At 38.4% G+C, this 23,735-nt stretch overlaps 1 pseudogene; it reads left to right on the top strand.

Annotated features, from left to right (window-relative positions):
- The first annotated feature begins 1,527 nt into the window (after positions 1–1,527).
- On the top strand, positions 1,528–23,229 carry LOC142176698 (serine/threonine protein phosphatase 2A 59 kDa regulatory subunit B' eta isoform-like; annotated as a pseudogene).
- Positions 23,230–23,735: the final 506 nt, after the last annotated feature.

Here is a 23,735-nt window from a genome sequence, read left to right as displayed (position 1 = left end):
AATTCTTCCTTCAGCATAATACTACAAAACTTCAGCATGTTGGTATGAAATTTTAACAAATGAACTAAATAACTTCAGCATGCGTTAGCAAAAATTCACTGAAAATAACATACTGCAAGACAAAAACTTCAGCATTTTAGTGCTGCAAATGAACTAAAAAACTTCTGCTTGTTTAGACTGCAAGACAAATACTTCAGCAATTTTGCTGTGAGGTTTTAGCAAATTATGTACAAACTTCAGCTTGTTTAGTATGAAGTTTTAGCAAATGAGCTAAATAACTTCAGCATGCATTAGCAAAAATTCATTATAAAATTACAAAATACAGGATAAAAACATCAGTTATTGCTAAAGATTTAGCAATAACTGAAAAACTTCAGCTAGGTTAGACTGAAGTTTCAGAAAAAGCTCATGACAAAATTGTTGAATGCGGGACAAAACTTCAGCATTTTGTCCTACATTCAACAGTATCTATTAGCAAGAACTTTTAGTTTGAACATGAAACAACTTCACGCTAAATTAGGTTTAACGTGAAAAATCTTTTGCTATAGTAGCATGAAATTTTAGCTTGTATTTGATTAAAACATTAGAATTCAACGTGAAATAACTTTATTCTATATCTTTCATGCAAAGTTTTTGAAGATCTATCAATGAAAACTTCATGTTTCATCCGTCAAACATGAATTAAAACTTAAAAAGCATGAAGAATTACGAAAATAATTGCAATACTTACAATGTATTTTGTAATTTTGAATTCGAAATTTGAATCTGGTTCAACTTTCTGATATCGTGATTATGGCAGATGTGAGAGTAGATCTGAGGAGGGACGGAGTGATGGAGGAGAACAGTAAAGCGATTTATGCGTGATGCATCTTTTATATCTTTTGTCAGGGGTATAAGAGTCATATTATTACGGATTTTTTGTCAGCTGGCTATCAAATCAATAGTTTTAAAAATAGGGTATAAGTTAAAAGGTGACACAAATATAGAGTACTGCTGCAAATTGCTCACATCTTATCGAGGAAGAAAAGAATGATTAGACTTGTACTTCCTGTCGATTTTTGTGAATTGCCCATCTAAAAGATTATGTGTTTTTAGAGAGATGGCACTCTAATTTGTTTATGCGAAATTTCAACACTTCCAGAATTGATATGATCACCCTGTCTTGATTTTGCAGCAATGGGAGATATTGCACTGTAAACACAGTCCTTTGGAATACGATTCTATATTTAGTAATAATTTAACTCTAAACTTCCAGTTTACTCTTAATGTGAAGTTTTATAGCCATACAAAATTACAAATGTTATGACGACACAAGTTTCAAAAGTCTTAGAGCCACACAAATGTCATGACATGCTCGTGACCATATGTTTCAAAAGTCTTCTTTCCTTTTTAAAATTCCGTGCTGAGGCAAACTGCGTTAGTAGATATTTGGGATTTTTTTCATTTTACTTTATGTTAATCTTGTTTTGAGATGATGAGGAGATTCATTTGTTATTTGGTTATACAGGCACGTCAGTGGATCATATAAAGCTTTTATGTTGGTTTAGGGTGGTGAAGATAAGAATTTTGTGAGGTGCACGATCTCCGTGGATCACTGTAATTGGTTTAGTAATTGGATTTCTGCAGCTTAGACCTTTCGGATTGACGATGTGTCTTTAATTTTGAGTATTTTGAGCAGCAAAGCATTTAGGTTTACTTGTAGGAGATGATCAAGCAGATACTTAATAGGCTCCCACGGAAGCCAACCAAGTCAGCAGACAATCGTGATGGAGGAGGCTCTACATTTCAGTCAAATGCTTCAAATAGTTCAAGAAGCGCTGACTTGTCTAGTTCCCGATCCGGGAGTTTGAGTGCTATGTCTCTTTCAGGCGTCACTGGTTCTTCAACTCCAGGACTGAATCATGGGGATATACTTCCACAGGCTATAAATGCTAAGGTGAATGGGAATGCATCAGTTTTCTCATATGAGGCATTTCCTAATTTGAGGGATGTACCAGCTTCTGAGAAGCAAAACTTGTTCATCAAAAAGCTGAACTTGTGTTTTGTTTGACTTGTCTGACCCAACTAAAAACTTGAAAGAGAAAGACATCAAGTGACAGACATTGGTGGAGCTAGTTGATTACGTTACTTCTGCAAATGGGAAATTCCCAGAAGCTGTCATGCAACAAGTAATTAAAATGGTATCCTCAAATTTATTCAGGCCTCCCTACTCCTCAGCCTCCCGAAAACAAAGTTTTAGAAGCTTTTGACGTAGAAGAAGATGAACTATTGATGGACCCTGCATGGCCACATTTGCAAATTGTGTATGAGTTCCTTCTCAGGTTTGTGGCATCACCAGAGACAGATGCAAAATTGGCTAAGAGATACATTGATCACTCATTTGTTCTAAGAATATTAGATCTCTTTGATTCAGAAGATCCTAGGGAAAGAGAGTACTTGAAGACTGTACTTCCCCCTCACCGGATATATGGAAAGTGTTGAAGTTTGGCAAAATGCCAAAGTCCCACATTGGTTGGGAGTTAAGTTTGGGGGGGATTTTTCCCCTATAAAAGAAGGCCTAATGTTTAGGATTGAAACACACCTCTCATTTGCCTTCTCATCTGTTTAAGGCATTTGTATCTTCTCTCTTTAGTATTATTTCACTTGTATTTTTGGAGTGAAATAAAATATTGGTTGTGTCCGAGGAGTAGGCAAAATTAGCCGAACCTCGTAAATTCTGGTGTTCCCTTTATTATTGTTTTATTGTCTTATTTATTATTTGGTGGCTGTCATAATTTTTGGTATAGTAGTTGTGACTTATTCACACTATATACATTTGGCTTCCGCAACAATTGGTATCAGAGCCAGGTTACTGTCTAAGTATGCTCTGTGGTTGCAGCATAGTCTGATCTTCCACATCAGAAAAGATTTATCTTGGTAACTGAGTCAAGGTTCTGTCTGAGTATGCTCTGTAGTTGCAGCTTAGTCTGATCTTCTACATCAGAAAGGAAATAATCTTGATTTGTGTCGTCAGCTATTAAATAATATTTGTGTCAAATATGGGGGACAATAAACAAGAAGAATCTACATCAAGTGTCAACAATACGTCATCATTGGCATCTTCGCTTATGACAAGAATTGTGTCAAATGCGAAATTTGCGGTAGAAATTTTTGACGGGTCCGGACATTTTGGGATGTGGCAAGGCGAGGTTCTAGATGTCCTTTTTCAACAAGGGCTAGATCTGGCCATTGAAGAAAAGAAACCAGATGTTATTGGAGAAGAAGATTGGAGAATTATCAACCGTGTTGCTTGCGGTACCATTCGATCCTACCTTGCTAGAGAGCAGAAATATCCATACACAAAGGAAACTTCTGCAAGTAAATTATGGAAAGCACTGGAGGATAAATTTTTGAAGAAAAACAGTCAAAATAAATTGTACATGAAGAAGAGACTGTTTCACTTCACCTATGTTCCTGGTACCACGATGAATGAACATATCACCAGTTTCAATAAGTTGGTCACAGATTTGCAAAATATGGATACAACTTATGATGATGGTGACTTGGCCTTAATGTTGCTGGCGTCACTTCCTGATGAGTACGAGCACCTTGAAACTACTCTACTCCATGGAAATGACGAAATTTCTCTCAGAGAAGTTTGTTCAGCTTTGTACAGCTATGAACAAAGAAAGCGAGAAAAACAGAAGGGCGGAGAAGGAGAAGCACTGTTTGTGAGGGGTCGTCCTCAAAATCAAACGAGGACAAAGAAGGGAAGATCCAAGTCAAGATCCAGACCCAGTAAAGATGAATGTGCCTTTTGTCGAGAAAAAGGGCACTGGAAGAAAGACTGTCCGAAGTTGAAGAATAAGGCCAAACATAACAATGGAAAGGCTATTATGGATTCAAATGTAGCTGATTGTGATGATTCAGACTTCTCATTAGTTACAACAGAGTCATCAACATCATCAGACATATGGTTGATGGACTCGGCTTGTAGCTATCATATGTGTCCCAACAGGGACTGGTTCATGGAATTTCAAGAAGGAGAATATGGAGTCATCCACACAGCGGATAACAGCCCTCTTACCTCATATGGCATTGGTTCAATACGATTAAGGAACCATGATGGAATGATCAGAACATTGATAGATGTTCGATATGTACCGGATTTGAAGAAGAATCTCATCTCTGTGGGAGCCCTAGAATCAAAAGGGTTCAAAATCATTGCAGAAAATGGAGTGATGAGAGTATGCTCCGGTGCACTAGTGGTAATGAAGGCTAATCGGAAGAATAATAATATGTACCGCTATCGTGGCAGTACAGTTATTGGGACTACAGTAACATCCAGTGACGACAAAGAGGCAGAAGCAACCAAGCTATGACACATGCGCTTGGGACATGCTGGAGGAAAATCCTTGAAAACTCTATCAGATCAAGGATTGTTAAAAGGAGTAAAGGCTTGCAACTTGGAGTTTTGTGAGCATTGTGTCAAAGGGAAACAGACAAGGGTTAAATTTGGTACAGCGATCCATAATACTAAAGGCATTTTGGATTATGTACACTCTGATGTTTGGGGTCCTTCCAAAACACCTTCATTGGGTGGGAAGCACTATTTTGTAACCTTTGTTGATGATTTTTCTCGAAGAGTGTGGGTGTATACAATGAAAAACAAAGATGAAGTGCTGGGAATTTTTCTCAAATGGAAGACGATGGTGGAGAATCAAACAGGCAGGAGGATCAAGTGTATTCGCACAGACAATGGAGGTGAATACAAAAATGATCATTTCAATAAGGTCTGTGAAAATGATGGCATCGTCCGACACTTCACTGTTAGACATACACCACAACAGAATGGAGTGGCAGAACGTATGAACCGGACCTTGCTGGAGAAGGTACGGTGTATGTTGTCCAATGCTGGCTTGGGCAAAGAATTTTGGGCTGAGGCAATTACATATGCATGTCACCTCATTAATCGTCTACCATCTGCTGCTATTGATGGCAAAACACCATTTGAAAAATGGTACGGAAAACCTGCTGTAGATTATAACTCTTTGCACGTGTTTGGCTCAACTGCATATTATCATGTGACGGAGTCAAAATTGGATCCAAGGGCAAAGAAGGCTATTTTTATGGGAATTACTTTTGGAGTTAAAGGATATCGCTTATGGTGCCCTATGACAAAGAAAGTAATATTCAGCAGAGATGTTACCTTTGATGAATTTGCTATGGTAAATAAGGTAACAGAAGATACCAAACAAAATGAAGGTGCTTCTAAGCAGGTGGAGTTTGAGGGAAAATTTATTTTTCCTACACAAGAAGCAGAGGAGGAAACAAATGAAGATTACCCTCTGGAAGGAGAGCCAGTAGAGGAGATCCAACTCAGGAATCTCAACAACAACTTGAATCAATAACAACCAGCAGGCCAAAAAGAACAATAACGAAACCTGTTCGTCTCATAGAGACGGTTGCTTGTGCAACCTCAATTGTAGCTGATGATGTTCCTACTACTTATAAAGACGCTGTCCAAAGTTCAGAAGAAGATAAGTGGAGGATTGCCATGAATGATGAAATACAGTCCCTTCATCAGAATCATACATGGAGATTGGCCAATCTCCCGAAGGGAAAGAAAGCAATTGGGTGCAAATGGGTATTTGCAAAGAAGGAAGGATTTCCTAACCAAGTAGATGTTCGCTACAAAGCAAGATTGGTGGCCAAAGGATATGCTCAAAAGGAGGGAATTGATTACAATGAAGTGTTTTCTCCAGTTGTAAAACATTCCTCCATTAGAATTATGTTGGCTTTGGTAGCACAATTGGATTTGGAACTAGTTCAGATGGATGTAAAAACTGCGTTTTTACATGGAAACTTGGAGGAGGAAATCTACATGACTCAGCCAGAAGGATTCAAAGTTGCTGGAAAAGAAAATATGGTGTGCAAACTTGAAAAATCGTTGTACGGATTGAAACAATCTTCTAGACAATGGTACAAGCGATTTGACGAGTTTATGTTGCGGCAAGGGTACAAGAGAAGCAAATACGATCATTGTGTGTATTTGCACAAGCTTAAAGATGGTTCCTTTGTATATCTTCTCCTATATGTTGATGATATGTTGATAGCTTCCAAGAATTTGGAAGAAATTGATAAGTTGAAGATTCAACTGAAGAAGGAGTTCGAGATGAAGGATTTGGGTGAGGCAAAGAAAATTCTTGGCATGGAGATAATTAGAGATAGACGTTCAAAGAAACTCTGTTTATCTCAAAAGGAATATTTGAAGAGAGTACTTCAACGTTTTAGCATAGATGACAAGACTAAGCCAGTTAGTACTCCACTTGCTTCCCATTTTAAGCTAAGTACTACTATGTCGCCAATGGATGAAGCTGAACGAGAGTATATGTCAAAGGTACCATACGCAAATGTTGTTGGTAGCTTGATGTATGCAATGGTTTGCACAAGGCCTGACATTTCACAAGCTGTTGGAGTTATTAGCAGATATATGCACAATCCAGGGAAGGAGCATTGGCAAGCTGTGAAGTGGATTCTACGGTATATTCATAATACTATAGATGTCGGGTTAGTTTTTGAGCAGGAAGACAATCAGTCTGTAGTTGGATATTGTGACTCAGATTTTGCGGGTGATATGGACAAACGAAGATCAACTACTGGTTATGTGTTTACTTTTGCAAAGGCACCAGTTAGTTGGAAGTCTACTTTGCAGTCAACAGTTGCTTTGTCTACAACAGAGGCAGAGTACATGGCTATTACAGATGCTGTGAAAGAGGCAATTTGGCTTCAAGGATTGCTAAAGGAGCTTGGTGTTGAACAAAAAGGTATCACAATTTTTTGTGATAGTCAAAGTGCTATTCAATTAGCGAAGAACCAAGTTTATCATGCAAGGACGAAGCACATTGATGTTCGGTATCATTTCGTACGAGAAATCATAGAAGAAGGTGGAGTCACGGTGAAGAAAATTCATACTACAGAGAATCCTGCTGATATGCTGACAAAGGTGGTGACTGCGGTCAAGTTTCAACATTGTTTGGATTTGATCAACATTGTTGAACACTGAAGATTGAAGATGAAGACACAACCAAAATTTGTTATTGAGAGAGAATTGAAAATGTGGAATTTTGCCAAGGTGGAGATTTGTTGAAGTTTGGCAAAATGCCAAAGTCCCACATTGGTTGTGAGTTAAGTTTGGGGGGGATTTTTCCCCTATAAAAGAAGACCTAATGTTTAGGATTGAAACACACCTCTCATTTGCTTTCTCATCTGTTTAAGGCATTTGTATCTTCTCTCTTTAGTATTATTTCACTTGTATTTTTGGAGTGAAATAAAATATTGGTTGTGTCCGAGGAGTAGGCAAAATTAGCCGAACCTCGTAAATTCTGGTGTTCCCTTTATTATTGTTTTATTGTCTTATTTATTATTTGGTGGCTGTCATAATTTTTGGTATAGTAGTTGTGACTTATTCACACTATATATATTTGGCTTCCGCAACAGAAAGTTCGTGCATGGTGCACCGCCCATTCATTAGGAAATCAATCAACAATATATTTTATCGGTTTATTTTTGAAACTGAGAAACATAATGGAATAGCAGAACTGTTAGAAATTTTGGGCAGTATAATCAATGGATATGCTCTACCACTCAAGGAAGAGCACAAGTTGTTCCTCGTTCGAGCTCTTATCCCACTTCATAAACCAAAGTGCGCACAAATGCATCAGTAGCAGTTATCTTACTGCATAATGCAATTTGTGGAAAAGGACTGCAAGCTTGCTGATACTGTCATAAGAGGTCTGTTGAAATATTGGCCTATCACAAACAGTTCAAAGGAAGTAATGTTCTTAGGTGAGCTGGAAGAGGTCCTAGAAGCAACTCAGCCTCCAGAGTTTCAGCGCTGTATGGTTCCGATGTTTCGTCAGATCAGTCGTTGCTTGAGCAGCTCACACTTTCAGGTTGGTGTTTTTGGTTGATTTGACACACTCTTTTTTTCTCTCCTTTGTTCATTCCTGAAAGAATTCATGGGCCACCTGACTGAATCTTGATGTGTTTGGAAATTTGGATACCTCATATTAATTCGTAATAAGCTAAAAGTTGCTAAAATCACCAAGGAGCAATGAGAACATGTTAGTAAGAATCTATGTGTAGGGACTGATAGAGATTAAATTAAAAAGCATGATGGAAAGTTCATTCTGTATCAGAAATACAGTTTAGCTTGCAAGAGAGTTCTGTCTAGTTTAAAATCCAAACTTTATGAACACTAATAACTTGACTAAATAGAGTTTGGACATAGCTGTATAAACTTGGAGAAGAATGGGACAAAATATTGATCTAATCATTATGCAATACAGCTAAGTTGCTCGGACTCTTCATTTTCGGTGCCGCACCCGTGTCGACACGACGTTGGTGTGGGTGTGGGAAACGTATCGGATTTGGTCAACCAATTTGGGGTACTTTGACCAAAATCGACGGAGAAATTTGGGACAGATATAATGATTTCTTAACTCAAAACAAAAGCTCGGGTGAAATTGAAGAAAATAGAATACCTTTTCAATAAAATGTATATTGAAATTTATATGTCAGTTGCTTTTCCTTTTATCTCCTTCTCGGATTCTCTTCATGATCAGTATTTTCTCCACTCACATGATTCTACGAATATGACAATGTGTTTTTTATGAAAATAGGTAATATTATAATTAATAAAAGCTCAGCATCAAGCTAGTATTAAGACATAGTACAAAAGCATCAAGCTAGTATTAAGACATAGTACAAAAGCATTACTGGATATGAGTCCTCTAAAGTTGTAAGGACTCCAAAAACTCCAGCATAACATCAGTATAAGTAGATAAATTTGCATTACACCAGTCTTTATAACTTTGAATACATTTATTCTTCATAATAAACACATTCTCTTCCTTTCCCTCTGTCGAGCCAGATGTTCCATAATATGCATAGAGGAATACTCTTCCAGGTATTCTTCTCCTTTCTTATTCCTTGCCTCTGCCAACTGCTCAGAACCTGCTTCACATTTGCTGGCATAACCCATTGGATCCCGAAGAGATTACAGAAAATCAAAACGTAACTGCAAGGAAGCAACAGATGATTCACTGTTCTTCCTCATTCTCACATAAATAGCACCAACTGCAGATATTATCTTTTCAAGTCAGTAAACTTTTCAGGGAGAGCCAGTAAAGGAAAATAGACCAGAAAATGTCTTATGGTTGTAAGCTATGTTGCCTGAATCCTCATTTCTCCTGACATAACCATGGCCTACGAGTGTGATAAGGGTGTGGGTACTTCGTGCCGGTTCTTCAAAATACACAAATTTATCAAAAGGTTGAGGTACCCATCGGATACTTCCACACAACCACTTACATACTGTAAACGAGTCGGAGCAACGTAGGGTTGTAAGAACTAAGAACTACTTGTCATGTTGCAAGAGGGTACTAGCAATCTAGCATTATATAGGCAGTAAGCAAAAACATCTATGTATCTGATCTTCTGGAAAATCTGATGTTCGCATGAGATTTTTACATATTCTTTCATTCGAGTAACTGTCTACTGATTGTACTCTCAAAAATTAACATTTTACGTTTTCTCTACCAAAATTATGGATGCGACCCTGCAACTTTTCAAGTATTAAGTGTGACCTGTCCCAATATTAATGTCTCTGCAGACCAGAAATTTTTTACTAAGGATCAAGTTTCGGCTTTGGCTCCCAAAAGAACAATTGCAGAGGTAAATGCATGTATAGCATGATAAGCAACATCTCTTATGGAGCATAGAAATGAGTCAAAACGAATAGTTGTTCTTGTTGTTATTTATCCTATATGGGTAGCCCCTGGAAGGGGCCACAGCTGGCTTATTTTAGAAGTAATCTAGTTAAAGCATATCTACCGAAAGATATGGAGAACACTAGACAAAGTTTAGTCCTGAAATCTCTTAGTCTTAGAAGACCTTTATGTTTCTCATTATCAGCCTAGGATCCATTGGAGATTCTTTTGCCTATGTAAGCATCTTCTCTTACGTCCTATTTTCCACTCCTCTTGCCAAAGAGAGTAAGGTGGTGCTTATAAATTTTCTTTTGTTTCTGTATGTTATTAACCAGTCAGGATTTGTGCATGTCTCTTGGCCAATTCGATTTTGTTTCTCGTAGAGATGCTCTAACTTGCTGCTTTTCTGTTGTGACTGCCACAACTTCACATTAAATAACACTCACACATTCTTTGTTGCAACTGTTTAACCAAAAATCTGAGTCTTTGGTCAAAGCTAAAAAGAAATTCGGGTTACTGATAATCAGGAGACGAAAATAAAATACTTTTGAGAATGATGGTAAAACAGCAAATAGTTTTGTATTTCAATAAGTTCCCAATAGTATTCCGTGTCCTTACAAATGATGATACTTCTTCCTTTTATAGGTAATTCTAGGTAGAGGAATGAAGCCTCAGCTTTAATGATACAATTATGAGTAATAAATGATATTAAATAAGCCGTTATACAATCATTCCTATTAAATACCAATTTTTTAACGTATCAGGTATTTAATAATGAATTTGGACTCCTTTCTGTCATTAGATCTTTGTCTTTAATGCCTTCTAATCCGTTGGCTGTAAATGACTTGAATTGGTATGAGACTCGTATCTGCACTTCGTCTCGTGCCTATTTAAATTCATCTTCCCGCGGTTGTCTCCATCCGTGCCTCTTAGTCAATTGTTGCGCTTTGACCATTTAACCAAACCACGTGTCATGCCACGTCATCTTTAATATAAACTCAATTTTTTCCCAATACAGATAGTCCCCCCACTTTCCATTTATTTATCAATTAAATAATTGGGAAGTGGATCTTCATAAAAAAGGAATTTTCGCCACAATTAATGCTTATGACAGTATTAACGCCTCAGTAGTCTTTTCCATTTAATGTTTTACCCATGTGTCATTTTCTGATTGATTCTGCTATTTACACCCTTTTTCAAGACTTCTTCATTCTCACTATTCACGAAGTGATAGTTGCCTTTATTATAGGCTTTCCATCATTATACTTCTAAGTTTGACGGTTCCCATTATATACATAACTTTTTCTTCCTTTGTCTTCTTCACAAATCTTCAGAAAACATTTTCTTCTTTATTTCTACTTTCTTTCGACTTATCCTTCCTAACAATATCATCTTCAAACCCTAACCGTAAAAAAGTTCCGATTCTAGACCAATTCTCCAACGCCCTTGTTAGACACAGAAGAGGCGGAGGAGGTAGGCTTCGAACAGGGTTAGAATCTACTCGAGGCGGCTCCTCTGGTTCTTCTTCAAGGAGTTCTATCCCAAAGGCCCCCTCTTCTAGAAGTAGAGAAATTCTTGATTCTTCTCAAGAACCCTTAGTTGATGAGATAGTTCCCAGCGATTTGTCTTTTGAAAGTGACAAAACGTCTCTTCAAAAGCAAATTGCAAATCTGGAAAAAGCCGATACTTATCCTACAATAGTAACCGAGCTTACAATCCCCACCATAAGAAGAGATTGTAACTAGAAGGATAGTCTTCGAATGTCAATTCCTTCCCCAAATCAGAGAATTTCCTCCTTTAGAAGTGGGTATTCTTTTGTTTATACTTACCCCTTCACTTTAGGTTTTAATCCTCCGATTGACCCAGTTATTCTTGATTTTTGCCGTTTCTTTACAATTTGTTTGGCCCAAATCGGTCCCCTAGTGTGGAGAACAGTGGCTTGTTTGGGATACTTATCTTCCAAAGCCTATGTCAATTTCACCTTCTCCCACCTCATTCATTTATACCACCCTAACTTAATACGCCATGGGGTTTTTACCTTAACTGCAAGGAGCAAAAAAGTTCTGGTAAATCCTGAAGATGACAAAGATCGTGGATGGTATATCCGTTACGTTGCTGTTCGTACGGTGGACTTGATTGGCGAAACAAATACTCCCTTCCCCGAGAAGTGAAATTTTGCACGTAGGTTTCCTTTTACTTACCGTACCTACTCTTGAGAATTTCAAAAGAAATTTGTTTTTAACCTCGTCTCTTCTTGGTTTTTTGTAGCAACCATGGGAGATGTGGAACCTATTCCCAACTTACGTGGTTGGGTAGACTCACTTTTGAAGATTGCTTCTAGGGAGCAAAGAACTTGGAAATCAATTTCTTCCTTACATGGCTGGAAGGTGAAAACACATGGTATGCCCCTTTTTATATGTTTTTTTACATGTTAAGTATTTTTTCCTCAATTTTGATCATGTATATCCTTCCTTTAATCAGGATTTGGCGTTAAAGGAATGACGGCTGAAGTAGCTATGGCCATTCGCATGTCTGCTAATGCTGCTCTTGATTTGGATAAGGCTCGAGCCTTGCTGCCAAAAAAGAAAGCTATAAAAGAAAGTTCTGAAGAAGAGGAGGGTACCTCCCTAATTACTAGGCCAAGAGTCAGGAGGCAAATAATTATTGATGATGAAATTGAAGATACTCCTGCTCGAACCTCAACCACCGAGCCTGTTTTGATTCATTCTGACGAGGACACCGAACCAAAAGATAATAATGAGTCAATTCAGCATCTTTTTGATAGTTGTTTCGAGAGTGGCGAGCTCGGCCCTGTTTTTGATGAAGATCCTCTTTCCTCATTCGTTCCTATTTCCTCCATTCCACTGCCAACCGTAAGTATTTCTTTACCAGTTTTGACGACTTCCGTTCTTTTGCCAGTTTCTACCGCTCCTATGTCCGTTCCCTTGGCAGTTTCTACTGCACCTACTTCCGTTCCTGCGTTAGTTTCTACATATTCTCCTTCCATTCCTGTTTCTACATCTTCTCCTTCCATTCCTTCCATTGCTCCTCTTTCCTCTGTTCATCATACATAGACGGGTTCTAGCAGTGGAAGTATGACTATGAGAAGTGTTACTCTTGAAGTTCCTGCCAACCATAGCCTCTTGAGAAAGACTGGTAGAGCCGATGTTTGGCTCGAGCCCCTAATTGGAGATATTGAGAAGAAGAAGATGGAGAGCCATAGCTGCTTGACTCTGATGAATGACATAGTTCATTCTACTTTGAAGGTATTTTTCCTCTTCTTACCAACAAGTTTTTTTTTATCTTCAATCCCTCATTTCTATGAGTTGTCTCTGTAGGCTAACCTCATTGGTACGGAATTAATGGGAAGAATTTCCCTTCTGGAAAGAAAAGCCCGTGAGTCTGAAAAAACTGTCCACGAGGCCGAAGAAATAGCCAGGGGAGCCCAGCTTGAAGCAGCCAATTGGAAAGAACAGTTTGAGAATGCTCAAGGGACCATAGAGGAGTTGCAAGAAAATAAAAACCTCCTAGAGCAGCAAAACCGTGGTTTGACTTCTGAACTGGCAACTGCCAAGGCTTCTTCAAGCCAATTTAAAAGAGACAAAGAGCTTTTGGAATGCTCTTTGTCAGAACAATTATCAAAGGCTAGTGAAGAAGTTAGGGAGCTTAAGACACTTTTGGCTAAGAAAGAAGAGTATGCAGGAGAATTAGTGCAAAGCTTGACTCAAGCTCAAGATGACTTACAGACCTCCTCTGACGAGATTCATGCTTTGAAGAGTTTTCATGCCTCTCTTGAAGCTTCCCTTGATTCCCATTTAGCTGAGCACCAAATCTTGAAAAACGATCTTGCTATGTGGGAAAAGGAATATGGACTACTGGAGGAGAACTTCAACATAGAGGTGAGTTAGGCTTTCCTAAAATCTCGCCGTGATGCTTTGATGGAAGCTGCTCAGGAAGGCTTTGACTTGCAGTCTGAACTGGCCAAAGTCGTAGATACCATCGAGAAAAGTCAGCAATCTACTGATACTCCTTCTCCTGTACTTGAAGCTCCTGGAACGGAAGAGTTTTTAAATGAAGAAGTGGCTACTGCAGCAATTGGGGTTGCAATTCCTGCTCCCGAGGGTGAAACTTCTGATGTTCCAAACCCTTCAGTGACTAGCTGAAAATGAAATTGTTGTAAGGGATCTTTTGATGAAGTCCCCCGTTATCATAATGGGGCATTTGTAAAAAACAAATATTTTGCTGACTAAGTTCGTACTTGGTCTTTTATATTAAGAAGTTTTTGTTAGTACTTCTGTATATTTTATTCTTTGGTACTTCTGTATATTTTATTCTTGCCCATTTATCTAGGACTTATAGAATAACTTAGCATTTTTATCCTTTTAAAATGCTTTATGATTCTTCTCATGGATTATCAACATAAGGCTTATAAAAGAGGGCCCTTTTATTTTATCGACACTTAATGAAGAAGACGTCTCAACTTCATAATGGTGTTATAATACGATGAAAGAAATAGGAATACACACGTTTTGTATGAAACAACTTTGGCAAGTTTTTATTCATAAACTTTAACAAGTGTTTGACTATTAGATGTATTACAATACATCTACAACTTTCTCGTAACTGTTTTTCTTGTAACAGATTTGTACATAACATAGAATAAACAAGGTTTTTCTTCATAACCTGTTTCAGTACATAGTCATGACCCTATCTTTATATATTAAGAAGGGTTTGAGAGGTGACTTTGTTTATGAGTTTTGAGAGATGACTCTGTTATTCTCATGAATGCTGAAGACTTCATAACTTTTACTCAACACTTGTCTCTTTGTGGCCGACTTTTGTTCGATATTCGTATATGTATTTCTACACGTATCTGTGTACAATATTGTAGTCCCCCAAGTATTTGAGCGGTGAAGTATGAAGCCTCGAGCACTTGTTTATTTCTTTTACTTTGGCCCTTTTCCTGAAACAGAAAGATATACGGGACTCGAAGGTGCGATTATAGATGAAGACTGCCTAACTCGTGTGTATTTCCATTAGATTAATTGTAACCCTGGGCTAGGAATTTAAGAATACTCCATTTTGCCTTGCAGGTTATGACTCATCATTTGGCACGAGTTAGGGTATTTTGCCTAGCATCTAAAATCGTTAGTAAAATATTAATAATCCAAGAGAGAAATTTTAACATGGTGATACCTGACCGTAGGTACTTTCTCAAAAGTAATATCTTTTTAAGTGGACAGCATTCCAATGTGAGGGTAAAACTTTGCCGTCCATTGTCTCCAACTAGTATGCTCCTTTTCCCGCAATGTCACGGACTTTGTACGGTCCTTCCCATGTTGGACTTAGCTTTCCTGAGTTAGCAGCCTTTGCAGATTGGAACACCTTTTTAAGCACAAAGTCCCCAATTTTGAAAAATCTGAGGCGTGCTTTCCTATTGTAATATCGTTCAATTACTTGCTTTTGTGCTGCCATCCTTATCAATGTAGCTTTTCTTCTTCCTTCAAGTAAATCAAGGTTGACCTGCATCTCTTCATCATTAGATTCCTCCGTTGCCTGATCGTACCGTGTGCTTGGCTCACCTATTTCAACTGGAATTAAGGCTTCCGCACCATAAACCATTGAAAATGGTGTTTCTCCAGTGCCTGTTTTAGTCGTTGTACGATAAGCCCATAATACTCCAGGTAACACCTCAGGCCAATTACCTTTTGAATCCTGTAACCTCTTCTTCAAGTTGTTGACAATGACTTTGTTAGTAGATTCCGCTTGTCCATTACCTACTGGATGGTATGGCGTAGACGTTATCCTTTTGATCTGCCAACTTCGAAGAAATTCTGTGATTTGAGCTCCAATGAATTGTGGTCCATTGTCACACACGATCTCCTTTGGTGCTCCAAAGCGGTATATTATATTTCGCCATATGAAGTCTTTAACTTCCTTCTCTTGTACCTGTTTAAATGCCCCTGCTTCTACCCATTTAGTGAAATAATCTGTAAGTATAAGTAGAAACTTTACCTGACCTTTTGCTTGTGGAAGTGGACCTACGATATCCATTCCCCATTTCATAAAGGGCCACGGGGATATAACAGGATGTAGTAACTCAGCTGGTCTGTGCATATTGTTGCCGTACCTTTGACATTTATCACATTTGGACACGAAACTGGTTGCTTCTTCTTCCATCTTAGGCCAATAATATCCTGTGCGAATTAATGTTCTTACCAGTGATCGTCCCCCTGCGTGATTCCCACAATGTCCTTCGTGCACTTCTCTCATCACATATTCTGTTTGAGAGGGTCCGAGACACCTTGCTAGTGGTCCACCGAACATCTTTCGATAAAGATTTCCTTGATATAAACAATATCGAGCAGCTTTTTTGCGAAGCGCGTGAGCCTTTCCTTTGTCATTAGGCACGGTACCATGCTGTAAAAAGGCAACAATTTCGTTTCTCCAATCCCATGTTAAATGATTAAAATTTACCTCGTTTTTATCAGATTCGAGAACAGAATGAAATAAATGTATGACTGAAGCATTTGTATCATTTGCTACGTCTGCTGCAGATGCGAGATTTGCTAAAGCATCTGCCTCTACATTCTCATCTCTTGGGATCTGCACTACTTTCCAAGATTGGAATTATTAACTCCCGTACCTTTGCGAGGTATTCTTGCATTCGTGTCTTTCTGGCTGTATAAGTCCCCAACATTTGATTGAACACGAGTTGAGAATCACTCTTGATTATAAGCTGTGTTATGCCGAGTTCTCGTGCCAATTCTAAACCTGCAATTACAGCCTCATACTCTGCTTCATTGTTAGTTATAGAATGACATTTTATAGCCTGTCTAATAGTCTTACCCGCAGGTGGTACAAGGATTATCCCTAGGCCTTCCCCTTTTACATTAGATGAACCATCAGTGAATAAAACCCAAGTCCCCGGGTTTGCACCATTAAAAACTAGTAATTCTTTTTCTGCTTCTAAATGCATCCCCTGGCTAAAATCAGCCACGAAATCAGCTAGTACTTGAGACTTTATAGTGGTCCTGGGTTGATAAACAACTTCATATTCACTTAGTTCTATAGCCCATTTTGCTAATCTTCCTGAAAGTTCGTGTTTATGCAAAATATTTCGAAGCGGAAAAGCAATAACTACATTAATGAGATGACATTGAAAATAAGGTCTTAATTTTCTAGATGCCATGATCAAAGCTAATGCTAATTTTTCTAGCTGTGGGTATCGTGTCTCAGCTTCCAATAAGGACTTACTTACATAATAAATAGGAGATTGTTTACCTTGGTCCTCGCAGACTAAAATAGCACTCACCGCGACTTCAGATACGGCCAGATAGATGAGAATTTTTTCCCCCACCTTTGGTTTTGCCAACAATGGTGGTTTTGACAAATAAGCTTTCAAATTTCTAAGGGATTGTTGACAATCTTCATTCCATTCAAAATGATCTTGCTTTTTGAGTGCAGAGAAAAACTTAAAACACCTTTCTGAGGATTTGGAAATAAATCTCCCCAAAGCTGCAATTCTTCCCGTTAATCTTTGTACTTCCTTTTTATTAGTAAGGATATCAGGGATTTCTTCTATTGCTTTGATCTGAGAAGGATTCACTTCAATACCACGGTTAGAAACAAGAAAACCCAAAAACTTACCCGATGCAACTCCAAATGCACACTTTTCTGGGTTGAGTTTCATATTAAATTTTCGCAAAATTTCAAATGTAACAGATAGATGAGAAATATGATCATGAGATCGCTGGGTTTTGACGATCATATCGTCTATATATACCTCCATTGTTTTCCCTAAATGTTCTTGGAACATTTTGGTGACCAACCTTTGATAGGTTACCCCAGCATTTTTGAGACCAAAGGGCATTACTTTATAATAGTAAGTCCCCTTGTCTGTGATGAAAGAAGTTTTTTCTTCATCACCAGGATCCATTTTAATTTGATTATATCCCGAGTATGCATCTAAAAAACTTAAAAGTTCATGACCTGCGGTTGCATCAATTAGTTGGTCTATATGCGGTAAGGGAAAGGAATCTTTTGGACAGACTTTATTTAAATCGGTATAATCCACACAAACACGCCACTTACCATTTTTCTTGGGTACGACCACCATGTTAGCTAACCAATTAGGATACTTTACCTCACGGATCGATCCGATTTTTAATAATTTTTGGACCTCATCCTGAATCACCTGGTTCTTGAAAGCACCTTGCTTTCTTTTCTTTTGCTTTATTGGTGTGAAAGAAGGGTCCTCATTGAGTTTGTGAGTCATCACATACGGTGGTATCCCTGTCATATCAGCGTGGGACCAAGCAAAGCAGTCTAAGTTAGCTTTTAAAAATTTGATTATCATACCTCGCATGTTTAAGCTTAAATTGGCCCCGACATAAACCTTCCGTTCAGGCCATTGCTCAAATAATATCACTGCCTCAAGCTCTTCAATTGTCGTTTTGATGCTTTCCTTTTCTTCAGGTTCCTGAATTGTGTTAGGCCTTGAGTCCAAATCTGTCTTTTCTTGTTCAGCTGAAGTTTGATCTTTTTTACCTTCAACTGTTTCCTGTAATTGCTATTTTTCTTTATTTACGGTGCTCGTACTTGTTATAGCGTTGACACTTCTAGCCATCTGCTGATCCCCACGAATTTGGCAAATTCCCCATGGTGATGGGAATTTAATAACCTGATGTAGAGTTGATGGGACAACATCCATATCGTGTATCCATGGTCTTCCCATGATCATATTGTAGGCCATTTCCATATCAACTACCTGAAATTTAGTTTCTTTAACAACACCCGTAGCAAAAGTTGTTAGAATTACCTCTCCTTTTGTTACTACACTTGAATTGTCGAAGCCTGACAAGGTGTGCGCCTTGGGTATCATTTTGTCTTCAGCTTGCATTTCACGTAATACCCTTAGTAATATAATATTTACAGAACTCCCTGGATCAATCAAAACTCGTTTTACATTAGTATCATGTACAAGTAAAGATATTACCAGTGCGTCATTATGTGGAGTTGTCACTCCTTCGGTATCTGCGTCATCGAACGAAATACTTTCATTTTCTAGGACCTGCCGCACCCGTTTCCCGTGTGTAATTGTTACCTTAGAAACCTTGTTGGAAACTGTGTAGGTTATGCCGTTAATATCTTCTCCCCCGCTTATGACATTCACTGTCCTCTTGGGTGAAGGAGGTTGTGGTGACTCTTGCCTGTTTTTCATATAAGCTTGTTTTCCTTTCTCGCTAAATAACTCAGTGAGGTACCCTTGCTTCAATAGATGATCCACTTCACTCTGCAAGAATCTACATTCTGAAGTTTTGTGCCCGTGATCATTGTGGAATTCGCACCAATGATCTGGATTGCGTCTATTTGGATTTGACCGCATCTCTTTTGGCCACCGTACCTTATCTCTCATGCTTCTTAAAACAGCTACGAGCTCGGAGATAGAGACGTTAAAATTATATCCGCCGAATCGTGCCTTTAAACTTCTGTCATCATCTCGTGATTCTTGTCTGTTCCGATCATTCCTGAACTTTGAAGAAGAGCCAGAGTCCCTGTTCCTCGATTTTTGATCATAATGCTGGCTATCTTGTTTCGACCGTGGGTCTTTTCCTGCAGGTCCCATATATGGATCGTACCTATTTTTACCTGATCTTTTTTCGGTTTCTGATCTTCGGGGACCACCCCTTTCTTCATGATGAAACTTAGGTACGGTATCTTCTTCAATTCGCAGCTTCGTATTATACCTGTTGTAAACATCATTCCACGTGGTTGCAGGAAATTCTCGAAGGCTTTCTTTGAGTCGTCTCGTGGCTTCAGAACTTTTGTCATTTAAATTACTTGGAAAGGCTATTGCAGCCCAATTGTCAGACACACGAGGTAGAGTCATTCTTTCACGCTGGAATCTATCAACAAAATTTTTAAGCAACTCTGAATCCCCTTGTTTGATTTTGAAAATATTTTCCATTCTTTTCTCAACCTTTTGTGCTCCCGAATGTGCTTTAATAAAAGAATCTCCAAGCTCAGCAAAAGAATTAATAGAATTTTTAGATAAAAGAGAATACCAGGTTAATGCACCCTTGGTGAGTGTTTCTCCAAATTTCTTGACCAGTACTGATTCAATTTCTTGTTTGGTCAAGTCGTTGCCTTTCACGCCTGTTGTAAATGCAGTCACATGGTCACGTGGGTCTGTAGTACCATCATATTTCGGGATGTCATGCATTTTGAACTTTTTCGGAATTGGAAAAGGGAGCAGCACTTGGCTTCCATGATTGTTGTGAGTATTTGTCCATGTCTACTCCTTTTATTACAGCGGAACTCCAGGGATTTGTTCAATACGCTCATTTTGTTCCTTAATCTATTTTTGCAAGGTTAGTACTAAATTTTGCAAATATGAATTATTTGAATTACCTGGTCCCCCTTCCTGTGGTTCACTGGGGGTTGCTCCGTTTCCAGAATTATCAAGACCAGAAAGGGGATTCTCCAATGTATTATTATTAGGAGTTGGTGTGGGTGGTGCAGCAGGCAATCGACTAACAAGTGCCTAAAGAGCTTTGCCGACCTGTGCATCAATTAGCTTTTGTAAAGCTTCAGTTGTAACTCCTTCAAAGTGTTCAGATTATTCTTGTTGATCAGCACGGGATTCAGTAACAGGAGTGCCTTCACGAGATTGACGTGGTGAATCTGGAGGAGAGGGAACCACGTCATCTTGATTTTGATGTATTTGATTCTCATGGTTTCCCAATGTGTTATTACTGTTATTGTCGGTGTTGTTGTTTGACATGGTGACGACAATGGGCAAAACTTCACATTAAATAACACTCACACATTCTTTGTTGCAACTGTTTAACCAAAAATCTGAGTCTTTGGTCAAAGCTAAAAAGAAATTCGGGTTACTGATAATCAGGAGACGAAAATAAAATACTTTTGAGAATGATGGTAAAACAGCAAATAGTTTTGTATTTCAATAAGTTCCCAATAGTATTCCGTGTCCTTACAAATGATGATACTTCTTCCTTTTATAGGTAATTCTAGGTAGAGGAATGAAGCCTCAGCTTTAATGATACAATTATGAGTAATAAATGATATTAAATAAGCCGTTATACAATCATTCCTATTAAATACCAATTTTCTAACGTATCAGGTATTTAATAATGAATTTGGACTCTTTTCTGTCATAAGATCTTTGTCTTTAATGCCTTCTAATCCGTTGACTGTAAATGACTTGAATTGGTACGAGACTCGTATCTGCATTTCGTCTCGTGCCTATTTAAATTCCTCTTCCCGTGGCTGTCTCCATCCGTGCCTCTTAGTCAATTGTTGCGCTTTGACCATTTAACCAAACCACGTGTCATGCCACGTCATCTTTAATATAAACTCATTTTTTTCCCAATACAGATAGTCCTCCCACTTTCCATTTATTTATCAATCTGCGAAGCAACATTTTGTCTAAGACTTTATATCTATTGTGAAATTATCTAATCATCCTATCCAAAACTTTAAGGCAATTGGTGAAGGGACTAACGGCGTTATAAACCCCTTTGGAAACCCTTGCACAACCAATGGAGACTAGTTTGATATAACTTCTAACGTCCTCCCGCACATGTAACCATGTTCTACAGTTTGCATGTGTTGAAGACTTCTATTTTCGTGTTTTCTAACAGTGGACGTAATGCAGGGAGAGATTAGGCTCGATAGGATGAGGGTGGGCCTGGAGCTGAGAGAGAAAGAGAGTAGGCTCAACAGGCTACGGAGTGGGTATGGAGTAATGTTAGTGGCTCGGTGAGTTGAACTGGGAGAGATAAATGAGAGAAGTCTAGAGCGGCTCGATGGACTGAGTTGAGAGACAGAAGCCCAGAGCAATACAAGAGGTAGAGAGAAAACAGTTGTCAAATGAGCTCACTGATACCATGTTAACTAATATAAGCATGGTAACTGATACCATCTTTAGGCAATAGTTGGAGCCGCCCAGGTCATTATAAACCCTTTTCAAAACCGTTATATGACCAATGGGGACAAGTGTATTGTCTGACATCTATGATTGAAATCAAACCAATGATAACTGGACATGTAATGCAATGTGGTTGTTTGATAGAATGAGATAGACCAGATCCATTTTCTGCAGCTTCCATTTTTCCCTCTCTCTGTGTGTAACAAATTCTAGTTCATTTTCAATCTGTTCAAACCTTGCATTGACAGGTGGCTGAGAGGACTTTGTTCCTGTGGAACAATGATCATATTGAGAACCTAATCAAACAAAATCGTAAAGTTATACTGCCAATAATCTTTCCTGCCTTGGAGAAGAATACTAGAGGCCACTGGAATCAGGCAGTACAAAGCTTGACATTAAATGTCCGCAAAATATTCTCTGATATTGATCCTGAACTTTTTGAGGAATGCTTGCACAAATTTGAAGAAGATCTGGCTCATGAAGAAGAGAACAAGACAAAACGTGAAATGACGTGGAAACGATTAGAGGAGATCGCTGCAATGAAAGCTGCTAGCAATGAGCCAGTGCTCGTTTCTCTTAGGACAACCCCTCATTCACCCACTGGCTGGTAGAGACTAGTATATTTGTCACTGTTACGTCATCCTTGATGAGCTGACCTGTATGCTAATTGAGGATGGGAATTGTATCAAAGGAGGTGGAATCAACAAAATGAGCCATGTCTCCGTGCTTGTTCATACTGTGGTACTTCCCAAAAATTGGCTTTCCCAGGTCTCTCAGTGAACAGAACTGGATACAGACTCTATTTGCATTCAGATGCGACGATGTACATATGGAATTGCGTGGCAGAGCCTCAATGTTTTATATTCTGCAGTGCAGCCATAGCTGGAGTTAATTTGGTATTTTTTTAGTTGGATTTACAAGTGATGAGATTAAAAGACATCATTCTTCAGGTATCTGTTAAGATTATTTTTGCATCTAGTTTCATTCTAGTCTGCAGTTAAATTCCTGTAGTATCACATGTATGTTTGGCATTTGCTGCTTGGCATGAAATGTTTCTGTAGATAATCCTCTGAACTTTCCAAATTAACACAGGAAAGGCAATGTTGAATGACCTTTTTCTTTTGTATTTACCATTTGCCATTGAGTTTGTCAGAAATATATTCTGGAGGGTGTGGCTTGGAGTTGGGATATTTCTTTTATAATTGCTGTTGGGGAAAAAAATGATTATTTAGACCAGCTAGTATAATGTTTGGTAAGGCTCATTTTTTTTTCTTCTAGCAGTAGTTTTTACTTGTTCCTATTCTTCCTCTCGAGCCGAGGGTCTTTCGGAAACAACCTCTCTGCCCTCCAGGGTTAGGGGGTAAGGTCTGCCTACACATTATCCACTTGTGAACTCCCACTGGGTTGCTGTTGTTGTTGGTAGTATTTAGACCAGTTTGTATGCAGGTTAATCCTCCTACTAGTACAGGTATTGGGCAACTATGGGAATCGTATTTTCACTCAAAAGTTGCAGTTGAAGGTTAAGACATGACCATTGGAAGTCAAAATTTTCTTTTTTAAAAATGTCATCCAGACTCAACGCAAACTTCTAGCAAGAAGTCCAAACGCCATTCATTTATTCAAAAGGTTTCGCTTAAATGCAAATCAATGGGATGCCAATGTTAACTCATGTTCATATTTGTCCCAACCGGCTGGCCCTTGCTTTGCTCGTCCAATTGAATGCACTAGTCTTTTCTTAATTTTGATATTTGGTGAAACAATGGTATTAACAAATATAAAACACTTGATAACTCTGAAAAACAATCAAGGTGCGCTGCAGTGGAGTGGTTGTAGTTCGTTGATGTGTTCTCTTTCATTATATTTTATTTAAGTGTTATTTTAAACTCTGAGTCAAAAGGATGACATAGTTATTATTTTCTTTCTACTACTTCTCATGTGCATCACTATCTCAATCTGAAACAAACGTCTCTCTCATGACAGGAGTGGTTCACTAAAATTTGTGTCTTAAAACCATTTTTTAAAGTTGTCCT

Source organism: Nicotiana tabacum, chromosome 3, assembly GCF_000715075.1.
Source record: "Nicotiana tabacum cultivar K326 chromosome 3, ASM71507v2, whole genome shotgun sequence".
In the NCBI taxonomy this organism is placed as follows: Eukaryota; Viridiplantae; Streptophyta; class Magnoliopsida; order Solanales; family Solanaceae; genus Nicotiana; species Nicotiana tabacum.
The sequence above is the reverse complement of the archived record's forward strand: the minus strand, read 5'-3'. Positions and strand labels throughout refer to the sequence as shown.